Here is a 16,843-nt window from a genome sequence, read left to right as displayed (position 1 = left end):
TAGCGACTCCAAATCAATTTCACAATCAAGACTCCACTGGAGGAATGAACCTGAAAGAATAATATGGGAAGATCGGGTTTCTAACTTGGATTGTTATCCAAGACATCATGTTTTTTCTCATCAAGAAAGTTTTTCAATGTATATTGTATTTTAGAGAATATCTTAGATTAGTTTTTAATTATTTTCCTTTGAAAATTATAAATATAAAATCTCCTTACACATTTGAGTAGCATTCTTTTGAATCTTATGATGATCATTTTCCAATCAAGAAATCTCAAATAATCAAGAATGATCTTACAATCCCTGTATGTATCCATGTGCCTTGGAAAGTTCGTGATAGGTATAAGGCACTCATCTTACCTCTAACACTCTATGTTTTCCCTAACAATTATTACAAGTATCTCCCTAGGTTTGATGGAGAAGATGGTAAAATCACTGCCCAAAAACATATTCAAGGTTTTGAGAATTATCTGGACTTATTTGAGATTGATGAAGATGATGTTAGAATCAAAATTTTTTCTTTCTCTTTGTAAAGTAGAGTAAAGAGTTGGTTCAAGAATCTACCTACTGCAAGCATCTCAAATTTCCAATAGTTTGTCAAAATTTTCATTGATAGATGGATAATCAAAGTCAATATTTTTGTGATCATAGAAGAATATAATGAGTTAAAAAGATAGCCAAATGAAACAATACAACAATTTTCCGATAGATTTAATGAAATCTATTATTCAATGCCATCAAATATAAGACCTCCTCCTGGTTCAACTCTCTTGCATTATCCAAAAGCATTTGATCCAGAGATATAATTTCAGCTAAGAGAAAGAAACCCCTCAACACTGGAACAGATGCAGAACATTGCAGTAGATGTAGAAGTTAATCTGCAAATTAGAAGAGAAAAGTTGAAAGCAGGAGCGGAAAAGAAAAACATTGCAGAGGTAAAACTTGACATTTTGGTAAGAAAAATAGAGGAAAGGATATAGAAGATCACCATGAAAGATAATTTTTTTGTTCAAAATCACCATAACACATTTATTTCGCACAAAGAAGAGGTTGATAGCCATGAACAAATTCCTGCTAATTCCAACTACCATAGATCAGAAGATAGATTTATAGAGAAATATGTGTAGAGGCAATCTGTTGATCTAACGTGTATGTTTGATGACATTACTTCTTTTAATGATTTGCCTAAATACGATTAGTATGATGATAATTATGTTCTTCAAATCCAAACTAACTTTACAAAGCAATCAGAACTAGTTTGGGAAATAAAGAAATTTAGTTTCAGCAGCTTGAAAATAGTGATCATCTTATTCATATCAGCTATGAAAGTGAGGAAGAAAATGCAGAAAATTTGGAAATAAGTGAAGCTTCTTTGCCTCTTTGTTTTGATTCATTTCAATTCAGCAGAGAAAACTTTAAAGCAATCAAAAATCAGTAGTCTTTAGGTATTGATATTGACAACAAAGAAGACAATGAAAATCTTAATCAGGATTCTTCAGTTTCACAGTGCAGTTATCAAATTCTATTAAGACATTTGATCAGATGACATAGGAAAGATCTATAGCACTAAGTTTTGAATCATTTCAGTTTTTAAAGGAAATATGGTGTATTATCTCCAAAGAAAAGGATGAACAGCATGCATAAATTCATGAAGTCCCATTAAAACCCATATTGTAATAGGTTGCATCAATCCTTCCACAGGGCAGAAATAGCATCACAAAGTTTATCTAAAAAACCGCAGGGTGATAAAAATGAAAATGAAATTTCACTTTCATGGCATGGAGGCCATCCAGAACAATTGTTCAGTTTCTTAGATCAGTTAAACATTAGTGTATATATCTTGGAAGATCCTTTTGTACAGTTTCTAGAGTCAACAAAGGAAATCAAGTATTTCCTTATCTTCTCATTTGTTGACAAGGTTATAATTGGTTTTAGAATATCAATTTTGATCACAAACAAGTAAATGCAACAAAATACATCAAATTACATAATTCTTGAATGGTTGCATTGGTTGTTTCATTTTACCTAACCAGCAGTTGAACAACTGATTAGAGTAAGTAGGTAGGAATTCAGTTTATTTTAGTTTTTAGTTTTCAGCAAGTTATGAAATAATTCATTAGAAGTTGAAGCCCAGAAAGAAGGTCCTAAAGATCTTGATGATCTATTATTTTGGTTTGAGAATTGCAGTACCTTCTTTCAGTTTTAGATCAGATTCCAGCATGCAGAAAAGGGTGTATTTTCAGTTCAAGAGTTTCAGTCACAAAGATTATACAACAAATCATATACATGTTTGGGATTGGCCCAATGGATCAGGCTACTAGTAGATGTTGTTCTTGACATCTCACAAGGAGATGCCATCCCCATGTGGAGCATCTGTTAGAGTCCTATAGTTATAGGATTCATAATTTTGAATTGGCTAAGGTTAAGCCTTGTAATATTGTACATACCTTTGCTTTCTGCAAATGTTATCCATATTAAAATTTTAAAAATGTAAAGAGGGTGTGTCCTAAGAGAAATATCAAAGGACAAAATGAATAATAAAAGATCAAAAAATGAAAATATATGAACCCCAAAAAACAAAAATAGATCATGCAAGTGTGCAAGTCTAAATGCCACTACTATTTTACTACTTTACTGTCTTAAATAATGGTTGTGTGCAACTTGTCATACATGCCACAAACCATGGTAGTCAAACTACTTAATCTTGACTATTTCATGCTTTGAATTATATGTATAGTTAGAGAATAAAATCTGACCAAACAGCTTAATCTTGGCAAATCATTAGATAGGTAGAGAAAATAAAAGGGGCTCATCAGCTTAATCTGAGCCCTTGGAAGATATAAGGATAGAATTAGATAGTTTATTTTGCAAAAGAAAAAAGGATGATAAGGGTTTGCTAGCCTAAATTCACCCAAATAAGTGAAGAAAAAATGTTAGGGTAAGTAATGGGTAAGTAGAAGAAAGGTTGCTAAAGTATAAAGTTGATTGGACAAAAGCACATTTATCATCCTTAATCATATGTTTCAATGTGCATGAGCAATTAAGAAAGAAAAAACAGAGGTTTACAAGTTGATTTAATTGACTCCCCCTCATTCATTTCATCCTATACTTACTAATTTCCCCATCTACAAGTATGTTCTAGTGCTAAAAATCATTCAAGTCATAAAGGCTCAGAGCATTTCTCTGACTTTTGGTGGGACCAGACCCTTGGCTTAATGACTTATGGACATCAAGTGTTAGAATTCCCTTCATAAAATTCATTTCCCTTCATTACCCTAATAAAACCTCTTTTCCTAAGGTTAAACTCCATTTGCCTATGAAAAGTAAAAAACCCCATGTTAAATTCCATTTCACTCAAAATACCCACAAAAAGATTTTATCCTAAGTATAAGTGTATGTAAAATAAAAGCGCAAATATTACATTATACTTAGTATTATTTTCATTCCACTCATTTCAGTTCATTTTAATTTCTAACTTAATAATATAGCTCCCGATACACCCTTTTTACTCGTATATAAATAAATCCCTGCATATATTACCCTTACCCTTAGTTTAACTATAAACTATATTTTTAACCTATCCCCCCGACAAAACCCTCTTAACTCACCAATTCTCTGTAAAGTTAAGATAATCCCTCCATTCACCCCGTTTGATCGTTTAATCTCGTTTTTAACTCCAAAATAATCACAAGCCACCATTAATTAAAGCCCCAAGCCCCCCCCCCCCAAACCTTTGCCCATATCATCCGTGCTAATCTATCACCCGACTGTCGTCCAATCGTTGGCACCCGAATCTAACGATTCACAGCCATATCGGGTTCACCTGATATCCAACCTTTACCCGCCCGATAAAGTGGTATTTCCCGAACCCCCGTCTACTATGTGTCAAGCTGTAAGGTAGATCAGGTGACCACGCCAAAATACCGCCTCCTCGATAAAGCAGTGTGATGGCTTGGGAAACCACCTCCCTGCCCAATCCGAAAGACCACCCACTATTCATTCCTAATTCCCTCGCCAAAAAATAACCATTGTTCAATAAAAAGGCCGAGAAGCCCTATTTGGCCTTTTCGATCAATTTCCTTGTAAACCTTTGCAAGCCATTGCAACACCTTCAAACCCTAAAATCACCAATTGACCTCAATTTCACTCCTGAAGAAGTTGCAAAGACCCCAATCAAGCTCTTAGTCTGTACCAGAGCCCATTAAAACTTCTGTAGTTGCTGAGAACACCAATTTGAGGTTAATTCACCCAAATTCCAGGTATTTTGAGAAAAAAAACAGAACGACCCTCTCATTTGAAAATGTACAGTAAAAGTCAAAAGGTTACAGTGAATGTCAAAAAAGCAGAGTAAAAGGAAAAAGATAAATTAGCCAGATGAAAGATTATCAGTGAAAGTGTATCAGATTGAAAAATGAAAGAGAATAAACGCAGCCAGAGGGAAGACAAACAGCATGGAAGATAGTTACAAAGCACACAGATAAAATAAATTCATGTCAAAGTGAAGATATATGAAAAAAAAGAGCAATCAAGGTAAACAGTAAAAGTAAACATGGAGGTAGTAAGGGTTAAATAGAGATGAGGACACTTTCACCAGCAACAATGAAGTTTATCCAAAGTAAAGGTAAAAACAGTTAAAAGAAAATTAAGGTTAAAAGATGTAATCAAAGCAGGAATGGTACATTTTCTAGAAATTTCATGTTTAAGTCATAATTTTGCAAAAACTATTATGGCCAATCCAATATGTATTTTGAGAAAATGGAGGAGTTTTATGTTCTTAAAAGGCCAATCTACAAAAACCTATCTCACGTTTTACACAGGTATTACAAAAAGGGATATAAATGCATATATTCACAACCTATTGTTTGGACTGTGAAAAGTCTTGTTTTTGACATATTTTTGCAGAGAATATTGTGAATAGCTGGAGTTGAATTTTTGGAAACTGAAAGAGGTTTATCACAATAACATACTTATATAAAATAACTTCTTTCACTTTTTACATATCTGTCTCGGACTGAGATATACAAAGGTATCACTGGACCTTAATTTTCCACAATTTCTGGGGCAAAATGCACAAAGGAAGGAGGTAGTTAGTGACCTGGAAGCCTCATCATCAATTAAGGGTTGCTATCAAATTCAAATTTCTCTTATTTTTCACCATCAATCCATAAATATAGTGCCAAATAGATTCATTATTTTTGAGTTTCCTTTATTTAAGTTCTATTAATGTAAAACAGTTTGAGATATTTGTAAAACCAATCTTGATATTTTTTCAAGGTATTTCAGTTTAGAATTTGTATAAGTACTTATTCATTTGAAGTATTTGGGGTGGATTCTATTAGACATTTCTATAGACCTTTTGATCAAAAGACCCAAAAGTTTATTGTATCATTTTCTGAGCCAGCAAGCTAGATTGATAAAATAAAGATCAAATATTTCCAAGGATTCATGTGTTGAGCAAATTTCAGACAAGTGTTTTCATGTGTTATTGTTATTTTTCTCAAATTTATTCATAATATTTAATGTGTTTCTCAATATAAATGTTATAACTAGAATAATACTTCAAAACTTGTTTAATTACACTCTGTCTTAACAGTTATACATTTAAATGTTTTCTGTTGATATCTAAATTAAAGAATTCTTAATTGCTCTTTGGTTTAGATTGATTTCTTGAATATCCAGGTTAAAGGATTCTTAATTGCCCTTTGATCTTGATTATCCCTCATTCCTCATTCATTATCCGGGTCTGAGAACCCTTAACTACTCTCTCACCTCGAGTAAAACCCTTTCACCCCTTTGTCCCAAATATCTTAAAAAACACTCTGCTATCTTGCCCTTGGAACATTCCCTTTAGTGAGTTAATCCAATTTTGCTTCCTTATTTTTTGACTCCATAGCTCAATGATCTAAAAGACATCATTTTACCATATTTCTAAGCAAATCCCACCACCCAATCTCAAATACAAATCAAAAACCCCTTGAAAAATCATAACTAGCCTAAAAAAATCTTAACTAAAACAAAGTTAAATTTTAAAGAGAGAGCCCTCTCTAAGCATCAGGAAGGATAAGTCCTGATCTCCAAAAGCAGTTTGTGGGTACCTTTGGTTTTTCTTTCTTTTTTACTTCAAAAGAATTATGAGAGTGATAACAACATTTACAATGATCAAGAATACATGTCCACTGATGACAAAGGGTGGACCCATGATTGAATGACTATCTATATGATCATAGCCATCATACATTGTGATATTTTATTAATCCTGACATCATAGCCTAGATTGATGGAACTAGATGTGGGCTCTTTTATCTTGTTCATTCGATCATCTAATGTACGAGTCTAACCATGTGAATAAAGGAGTTGGAGTTGAACATGATAGACACCATCTAATTACCATCTAATGATGTAAGTCATTAACAGACGTGAGAGAAACCACCAATGATGTTAATGGCTCTTAAGGTACTGCAGTACAATCTATATGGTGTGAATGAATTATTTTAATACTAACACCACATTGAATATGTCGGTCGAAGTCCACTGATGTAAAAAAGTCAATGAGAGTGAGGAAACTTTCTATTGATGTATGAAAGTCCCATGGTACTAAACGAAGAGTTTCTAAGTCAAATTCTTGGATAATGAGCTGATGTGGATAGGAAGTGACACGTTGTGGGAGGGCCTTGATGTATCCCCCATCAACGACACAAAATGGTCATCATGATTTGAGAAAAAATGAATTTGATGTGAAACTGGTTCAGGAATGATAGATATGGAATGAAGGCTTAAGAGTATCATAGAAGATATTAACTGAATGAATTCTATTGAACACATCAGCTACTATTGGCTTAAGGAGGCCTGACCCAAGTTCGGAGTTAATTAGCCAAACAAATCCCTCTACTACTAGCCCTTTTGGCAACAGCCCGCAAAGCACGGACTGAGGTCTCACCTGAAGCAGTATGGGGGGATGCTAGAACCAAGTTTCTCCACCCTTGAGATGTCTGAGGGGTCGATTTAGTCCAACTGTGAATTCCTTCGCATAAGTCACTTCGCGTACTATCCTGACCCGCGAGGCCTTCGCGATCTGTTATAATCACCTTCCTACAGCCCTAATTAGGGGATGAGGTGATTTTGCACTACCTAGCAGCAATCTGCGCTACTTCCCCAAGTTACACCGCGTATCTTACTTATCTTCTTATAACAGCTAGTTATCTTCGCGTAAACAGATATTGTATCTTATATTCACTTTATCATCACATTCATATAAGTTCACACATCATATAAACAATAGAAATGCAATTTATATCTGATACATTCAATGCACAAAACAAGAAGAAGATACATAGAATTGATGTAAAATTTATCTTTATTACTTCTCCAAAGGTTACAGACTCGACTCGCCTTGCACACTCAGCTGCAAGGGTCCACGCACTCAGCTGCGGACTACTAGGCCTCTGCGCACTTAGCTGCAGATCCTTCTCCTACTCTACGACTCGAAGACTTGACTCTACACTTAGATAAGACTCCATTCTTCATCTATTTCCCATTAGATAAGACTCTATTCTTCATCTATTTCCCATTTCTCCTTCTTCTTTACAACTTAGAGCCTCACTCTATTTATAAAATCCCATGGTCCATCGACCATGGGTAGATTTCTAAAGCCGACATTACATTACAAAAATGAGGATAGAAAACCTTATGACTCATTTACAATCTTCGTGCTTCGCACCCACAAAACGCGGAGTCTTTACATCAGATTTGGCCAAAATCTGGGTTTTAAGCCCCAAAAATTGCCTTGGGGGATTCTGTGCCCAAAAAGCCCCCAACACAATCATCGTGACTCACCCTCGAGTCTCTATCGGTGCGGACATCTTCACGCAGAGACCTCTAAACTATGTCCGAACCACTGCAAGATCTACAGCGCACTAAGAAGTTGCCTGTTGTATCTCCTGCACACGTTGTTCAGAGACTGTTGTATCTGAACTGCTTCCTTATATCTACTCCTACATTCCCTACATATGCTTATAGTCCCACACCTCCTTTCAACTACCTGGAGTGCTAAGACAGTGCTTTGGTGGGCTAGTGAGATAGCCAGGCCACCCGTGTATGGCTTCAACCGACTGCTATTCACTCTTCCTGGAAAAGGTTCTCAATTTAACTTTACCAACTACACTGCGCCTCCATCTGTGACCTCCTTAATAACATACGATCCCAGCCAATGCATTCTAAATTTTCACGGAAATTTATCAAACTTACTATCATACAGTAACACCAAATCATTCACCTTGAAGGTGCATAACTTAATATGTCGATCGTGCTAGGCCTTTCGCGCTGCTTTTGTACATGTTGGTGAAAGCCAACCAAAAATCATTCTTCCTCGAGTTCCTCCAACTACATGAGTCTTTCCTCCAAGGCTTCACAGTTCATCATACATGTAAGCATTGCTATGTGCAAATTAGGCACGATGTATTCCATCAGCATTACAGCTTCCACTCCATAGATCAGCCGAAAAGGTGTCTGTCCTGTCAGTTTCTTACATGTCATCCTATAAGCCCATAATACTGCAGGTACATGCAAGTCCCAATCACTTCATTGTACGTTGCATACTTTGGTCAATCCAATATCCAATAGTTTGTTAAATGCTTCTACTGTCTCGTTGGCTTGTGGGTGATACGGTGTGCTTTTCTGATGATACACCTGAAACTCTTATGTCAGTGTGCTAGTCGTCTCGTTCAGAAAATGTGTACCACAGTCACTCATCAAGATCTTCGGACATCCAAATCGTGTCAATATGTGTTCAAACAGAAACTTCACGGCCATGGCGATCGTGAAATATTTTACTGGTTGTGCTTCTGCCCAATGAGTCAGGTACTCTGTCGCGGTGATAATATATCTCACGCCCATTTTTCCTTGAGGTTTGATAGGTCCTACAAAGTCGATCACCCACTTTTCGAAGGGCTGCAGCATCATTTGTGGATTTAAAGGCATCTCGTCCCTCCGCGATGGTTTACCTGTTCTTTAACATACATCACAGGCCTTGTAATGTGCTTTTGAATCCTGATGAAGGGTCGGCCACCACAACCTTGCACGAAGAATCTTCTGTACAGTCGCTCTCCCTGCATAGTGTCCTCCCGCAGTGCCCCCATACACATCTGCGAGGATATGGCTTCTTTCAAATTCAGGTACATACCTTCGCAATATCTAATCATTGCCCATCTTATATAGGTGCCCCACAATGATAGAGAAATATGATGCGCGCACCACTAGTTCCTTCTTCTGCTGGACGGAGTACTCTTTCGGCGTAGTTCTAGCCATAAGAAAGTGGATTATATCTTAAAAATGTCCATCCCCTACGCGCACAACAAAGAGTTGTGCATCAAGTAATCCTTCCTATAGACTAGTAGGTTCCTCTCCTGTCTCAATGCGCGACAAGTGATCAGGTCCTGCGTTCAGTTGTCCAGGCTTCACAACAACTTCAAAATCATATTCTTGGAACAATAAAAGCCACCTGCATATGCACCCCCCCCACCAAGTATTTCAGCGCGGAATGATTTGTATACATTTTGAAGTGTCCCCCTAGCAAGTAGTTTCGATGTTTCTGGAGCGCATACACCATAGCCAGTCCCTCACGTTCAGTGGTGGAATAGTTATTTTCTGCTTTAAACAATCTGTGGCTCACGAACACGATAGGGTGGTCCAAGCCCTCGCCATAGTACTGCTCCCAGCGCTATACACAATGTGCCAACATTGACATGAACCTCATTGTCCCAATTTGGGAAGAATAGGATCGGTGCAGTGACCATCTTTTCTTTCAATACGTCCAGGATTTTCTTACAGTCATCATTCTAGCAGAACGTGGCATCTTTTTTCAACAGCTTTTCCATCAGTGCGATGATCTGGGCATAGCTTTTGATGAACTTCCTGTAGTACCTCGTGTGTCCTATGGTAATGCGCAGCTGTTTCACACTTCGCAACACTTCCAAACTCAGGATCTACCATTAGTCCCTATCTACAAACCACATGTCCCAACAGGTTCCCGAAAGGAACGAGGAACGTACACTTCTTGAGGTTAATCGCAATTTTGTATCTTCAACAGGTATCTAGCATCAAGCGTAAGCTCGCCACATGGTTCTTAACCAGCCCGAATATACTCTAATCATCAAAATAAACTTCCAAGAACTTGTGAATATATTCCTTAAATGCTGCAACAACCACACGTGAAAAGATGGCCGACACGTTCTTAAATCCAAATGGCATGAGATGTATTGAAAGCAGCCCCACTCAATCGTGAAGGTTGTCTTTCTCCTATCTTCTGGCGTGATTTTGATCTGGTGGTACCATGAGAACTCGTCAATGAAAGAATATGCTTCCTGCCCACCGACATTGTCCAACACCTCATCTATGAACGGAGTTGGGAATGGGTCATGCACGCAAGTGTCATTCAATTTTATGAGATCCACAAATATTCTTATCTCGTCCTTCTGCTTCTTTTCCTGCACCACCTTTGGACTTACCCAATTGGATTCTTCCACCAGCTCAATGATTCCTCCTGCGAGCATTTTGTCTAATTATATGTGGACCTTCTCCTTGTATTTCGGATTTAAGCGATAAGGCCTCTGCTTAACTGGATTCACGTTGGGTTTTAACATGATCCTCATCATTCCTAAATCTCTGATGATTCCCTTTAAATCCGTAAACTTGGTCGGGAATAAGTCCTGGTACTTGCGGAGTAACTCAGTGACCTTATCCACTGTCGTGTCGTCCTAGTAGTCATCGAGTGTTGCAAACTTATGTTCGGCCTCTGTACTAATGTTCACCCGCTTCGTTTTTAACGGTGTGGTGATGTAAGGGTTCTCAATTGGTGGTCCTTGAACCTCGTGATGGCCTTCTGTTTCTGGAATGTTAATTTTCCACAGATCTTCATCTTCTTCTTCAGCACTTACATTATAACATTCCAGCGTGCAGGTTAGTTAAGTAGCCCATTCAGGCTGAATCGATTCTACCAGCTCCTATGGTATCCTAAAGATAGCTGCCTTTACCTATTGTAGCACTTCATCAACGTTGTCCCACCATCTATCCTCAAAACTGAAGATCATCATGAACCCTTCGCGTGGGATATCCCATTTAGTTGTCCCATGGTGGAGCTCCATCTCTATATATCAATTCATGGGTATAACATATAGGGTGTGACAAAACAGGTGCACCCACTCGGGTTGTGGCTTTTCTCCATAGACATTCGTCCACTTGGCCAGGTGTGCGCACGAATCATCCTGTCCATCATACTTATCTGCTAGCTGCATCCTATGTTTCCCAAACCGTTTGCACATCATTCTCCTGGATTCACGCTAGTCCTCAAAGCTCCCTTCTCTCTTACTAGGTGAGGAAGGTTCCTCTGGTTGAGCCTGCTCCTTGTCCTTCTGCTCTACTACCTCCTCGTTCTTCTTAGACATGAATGGGGACTCTGGGTGCCCACTAACCCTTATTCTCTGCTTTGGCCACCTATCACAAATTGGCTTGTCAACTGGCCTCTTTCCAACCCTTACTTTCAAAGGCTGGGGTTGCTCCTTCATTGCCATTGGAGTCTCCTCAAACGTCCCAGTTTGTTTCCTACGGGTAGTTTTGGCCTTCTTTCTCATGAATTCCTCCCAACTTTTTCCCTGGAGACTTAGGGCATCCAACACAATAAGTTTGATGAGGCCATGGTTGGTGACACATGTTTTTGGATGCGCAGCTGTTTTTACGACCACAGCCATATGCTAGATTTTTCGCAGCAAAACGTAGGGAAGATTTATCAGCTGTTGATGTCGAAGGTGGTTTAGCAATGGAAATTTGTAATTGAATACAATTGTTTCCCTTCCCTCATAGGTGATATACTTGATGAGGTAAAGGGAAACATCATCCCATGGTTGGGGAAGTGACAACTTGTCAATCCCCCTCCCTTTCTTCACCAATTTTTACTCCCCTTGGAGGAAATCCTCCTTCAAGGAGGGGTCATCAACTTTCCTGTTAAACCACCTTTCTCCTTCCACTAGTAATGTCGTCACTAGGGAAATCACCTCTTTTGTAACCTCCATTTGATTTCTCTCTATATTCTTCATGAACTCCATGTCAATTCCCCCGTCTGATCCCTCCAATCTCTGGAAGAACTCAAACTAGCCTGTGTCTTTAAAAATTTGACATGCTTCGGGGCAATTCTCCAAAGCCTCTGTTGACCGTAGTTCATGTTGAATTGTTGTTCAACCCATCACTACACAAATTCAATGTTGTTCTCCTTTATTTTTCCCTCCTTTAGACGTTTTGGAGCATTCGGCACACTACTCAACTGTTTTAGCCTTGCAACTGTTCTTCTCCACTTCTCTGAGCACTTTGAATGGGGATGCAATGCTCCAGCAAGGGGTAAATGGTAGGGTGATGCAAGCAAGAATTTCAAATTAAGATTTGCAATCATGATTCGTACTACGCAATAATGTTACCTTATTAATGCTAGGTTATGGGAGGTCTAGTCGGAGGTACAATTCCCTTTTTTGGTATGATCGATCATTAAGTGACAATGATTACCATATCACCATGCTTTAATTATAGTTTTTAAATATTCATAGGTCATGCAAAGGTCATGTCACGATATAATTCACCCCCCCCCCCCCCGACTTAAATGTGATAGCCGACCTCGGCCATCAAAAGGGATATCGTGTTAAATTTCCATAATTACTGAATAAAAGCGGATAACAATATTACCTTTGTATGACATACCTAGGTGGAGTGGGGAGAAGGCGTTGGTGGTGAGGTGCACAAACTTAACTCCGAAGGTCAAGGCAACTGCTTTTCGAACCACGATGATGCATCTTGTCTGTTAAAATAATTAATTTACTCAGATTATTTCTAGAAGTCATCAGTTGTTATAGATGTAATAGCCAAGATGACTGTTATGTATTATTGATTTTCACAAAAGATAAAAACAAAGAAAAAGTTTGTGTAACAACATTATTCTTTGAAGTCAACACCTTCAACTTGTGCATATTATCTACAAACCAATATAGCTTTATTTCTCACTACTTGTCCATCCTCATTCAACTTCTGATCTGAATTTAAACATGAACGCAACAAATTACAGATATAGCCATAAATACAAAGATGCAGCAGAAATAACACTTCATTTCATTACTATCAAATACTAAAATATGCTTACGAACAAAATGGAAATAAGACTAGCTCGGGAAATGGTAGCTTATCTCTGAGAAGAGATGTGGCGGATACATGCCTCTGAATTGTGTTAAAATGAGGCTCAAGGGCCTATTTATTATTGAAAAACATGAGAAAACCCTAAACAACCAAAACCCTAACCCCAGGGGAAGTAACGCCAAGAGGTTGTGGCCCCCATTGGGGTTAGTTAGGCAGCCAACTTCCTCAGGTCATAACTTGGTCAATTATCTTCGTTTGGCATGTACAATACCTTGTTGGAAAGTCCTCTCCGAGTACTATAGGTTTTTCCATATGCCCCTACCTATGGCTATGACCCTATAGAAGACCTCAAAATACGTCATTTAGGGGGTCAAAACTGCTATGAAAGTTCGAGACTTGAAAAAACTACTAAAAATAGTAAATGTTGAAATAAACAAGGAAACAGATGAAACCGACTGGAGGTCTAGGTGGAATAGGTGGGTGGCCACCAATATCCACCTGGATCATTCCTCCCCCCTTAGGAAGCAATGGTCACCATTGCGTGCAGAGCTTCCATGAGGTGAGGAAATTTCTGTTGAACCTGGTCCTTGGTGAGCCACTTGCCTTGGTGAAGAAGTTGGCCAACTTTGATAACCCGATATAGTTGGATCTTCTATTGGCAATTGTTCTTAAACTGTGTCTATAATCTGATCAATTGTGGCCTATTCCATGCAGTCTGGGTTTAACTCTGGTTGTGTGAGTTTTTCTGCAATGTTTAATGTGTCCAGTAATGGTGGGAAGTATGGCCAAAGGCAGTCCACATTGAACATTGGGTGTAGGCCAAGGTATGGGGGAATTCTAAGCTCAAAATAATTGTCTCCCACAACCTTGGTAATGGTGTAAGGACCCTATCATAGTGGTCTACACTTCTGATTGGCTCCAATAAGGCGTTATTTCTACAAATGCAACCAAACTTTGTCGCCCACCTGACATTTGTGTGGCACCTAATGTTGATCATGTCACTACTTGTACTTGGCATTTGACCTTTCCAGGATGTCATGGACCTGTTGACGGATGCGTTCAATAAAACTAGTCACTTTATCAGCCTCAGGCAATACATGTGTGGATTATGTCTGTGTAGTCGCGTGAGGCATGGAAACATCAATCAGACACAATGGTTGAAATCCTAGACCCACTTGAAAGGGACTGTGAATAGTCGAGCTATGGAGAGCTCTATTATAATTGTACTGCAAATATGGAAGACTCTCATCCCAGATTCGAGGATGCTTGGAGTTGTACATGTGGAGTATGTGAACTATCCTCCTATTGGTGACCTCTGTTTTCCCATCAGTCTGGGGATGGAAGGTAGTTGACTTGGTGAGCTTGGTGTCCAATAGTGTCCATAAGCTTGACCAGAATGTGCTCAAGAACCTGTTATCTCAATCTAATATAAAGGTCTATGGGATCCCAAAATGTAACCATACTTGTTCAAAGAAGAGTTTGGCAGTGTCCTCTGTGGTGATACTCTTCTTGCAGACTGTCAATATAGCCATATTAGAGAATTTGTCCACGACCACGAATACACAATCATTACCATGCTTGGTAGAAGGGAGGCTAGACATATAGTCCATGGATATGGATTCCCACGACTAGCTGGGAGTGGGCAGAGGAGTGTACATGCCTTTCTTCTTGATGGTTGGATTAGCAATGGCGTAGGTAGTGCAGGATCTGATATATTTCCCAACATCCAGTCGGAGTTTGGGCCAATAAAAGCACATTTGTAGTACATCCACATTTTTCTCCACACCAAAGTGTCCTATGACCCGATTGTAGTATGCCTCCCAAATTAGCTTTGCACGCTCGCTTGAAGGAACAAGGTGGCCTAGGTATCATAATAATGCGTCCTGGAGGTGGAAATCATGAACTTTCTTTCCATCTACTAGCATCTAGTATGCATAGTGTTGGTTTAATGAATCTTAATTGACCGAGATTGCAACATTTAATTTTCAATCCAGGGTAGGTCTTGATGTTTCAATGAAGTTAGCATTACCTGTACCAATACACTACAGCCAAGAATGAAAAATATAAAGAATAGTAAAAGATGTCGTTGAATCAATTGTGGAAATTAAATCATTCATGTAGAAATTAAAACACTCCATGGAATTGAAATCACACCTCACAATTACCAGAGTAAGGGCGCGCCACATAGTAAACTAATGACTACACCAGTTGGTCACTATCATTTTGTTTAATCAAACTAGTGTAACATCATAATATAATCTAGAACAGAATTGGATGTATTTCACAATTTATACAGCAACAGCAGAAAACCATACGATAATAAAAGAAACAATAATGTACACTACTTCTACCGCCGCAGTCCTTGCTAAAGAGGAGGGCCCTTCCTCCCTAGCAGGGGTGCAGGAATAACACGAGATTAGTTAACGAATTAGATGAAGAGTAGTAACAGCATCACTGTAGTGATTTTAGTATTAAAAATAATTCAAAGTTACAAGATTAGAGTAACAGTGCCTTTCTATATGTCGTCCTTGTACATGGGAAATCAAGTTTCTTTTATAATTATTACATGCCCGAAATCAGGAATAGATCAGTCATGAGAATCTCACGATTCTCATGTTGATCATAAAATAGAAGTAGTTATAACCTATTTCTAAATACAAATACTTCTCAGATACATTAGTCAAGATTGCAACTACTTGGGTCTACTACTTCTAAAATAAACAATTCATAACACCTGACATTTGTTGTGTGGAATAGTACCCACGACCTTTCCAGCGCCGGTGCAACAAAATTCTCTGGTTGAATAGCAATTCGAGATGTAAAGGCAATCATTGGCGATAACATCCTTGGTGTAACAACGGTCCTTTGTATCAGCACGTTGTGGAACAACAACTTGTAACAGCGTACAGCGTGTAATAGAAAACTTCTCTACCCTGCTTTGAAACTGATCAGTGCGGCTTGTTCACTTCGTAACCTTGTTCCCGCAGGAAACACCTAGGAAAGAGAAGATCTTCCAAAATACTCCTCCAATGCTCACCCAAGTTAGCCAAAAAAAGGAATATAGTATCGTATTATTCAGTAAAACATGGAAAAATAACATGATAGTGGAATAGGTTGTATAAATGAGGAAAAGGGTGATTAACATGTGAAGTTTCATGGGCTTAGAGGAAAAGAGGATCAAAATTGGGGAAAGAAAGCGTAGAAAACAGGTATAAAAGTCACACCCAACAGTATGTGGAGGCGAAATTTGGATCATTTTTTTATAGTTGCGACCATCCAGAGGTCTCATGACCACAAGAGTTGAAAACAGTAGTCAATGCTGCAACTGTGGATCGGCTGAGGTAGTCTGCAACATGATTGGTGTTGTCCTTTTTGTATTTAATGTTCAAGTGGAATTGTTACAGATATGTAGACCACTTCTAATGTCTATCGTTTTGCAACTTCCCCTGTGTCTGTATAAACTAAAGAGGTCGATGATCGGTGTGGATGACTGTCTCCTTCCCTAGAATGTAGTGCTTCCACTGTCAATAAGCCTACATAATGGAATACATCTCTTTATCATAGGTGGGGTACTTCTGAATTATATGGGAAAGTGTCTCACTATGATAGGCCATTGGATGCCCATTTTGGGTGAGGTTGCACCAATAGCATAGTCTGAGGCATCTATCTCAATTTC

This window comes from Pinus tabuliformis, chromosome Q (assembly GCF_031772625.1).
Source record: "Pinus tabuliformis cultivar Carrire ecotype Pingquan chromosome Q, CPIR1, whole genome shotgun sequence".
In the NCBI taxonomy this organism is placed as follows: domain Eukaryota; kingdom Viridiplantae; phylum Streptophyta; class Pinopsida; order Pinales; family Pinaceae; genus Pinus; species Pinus tabuliformis.
Note: the sequence above shows the minus strand (reverse complement) of the source record.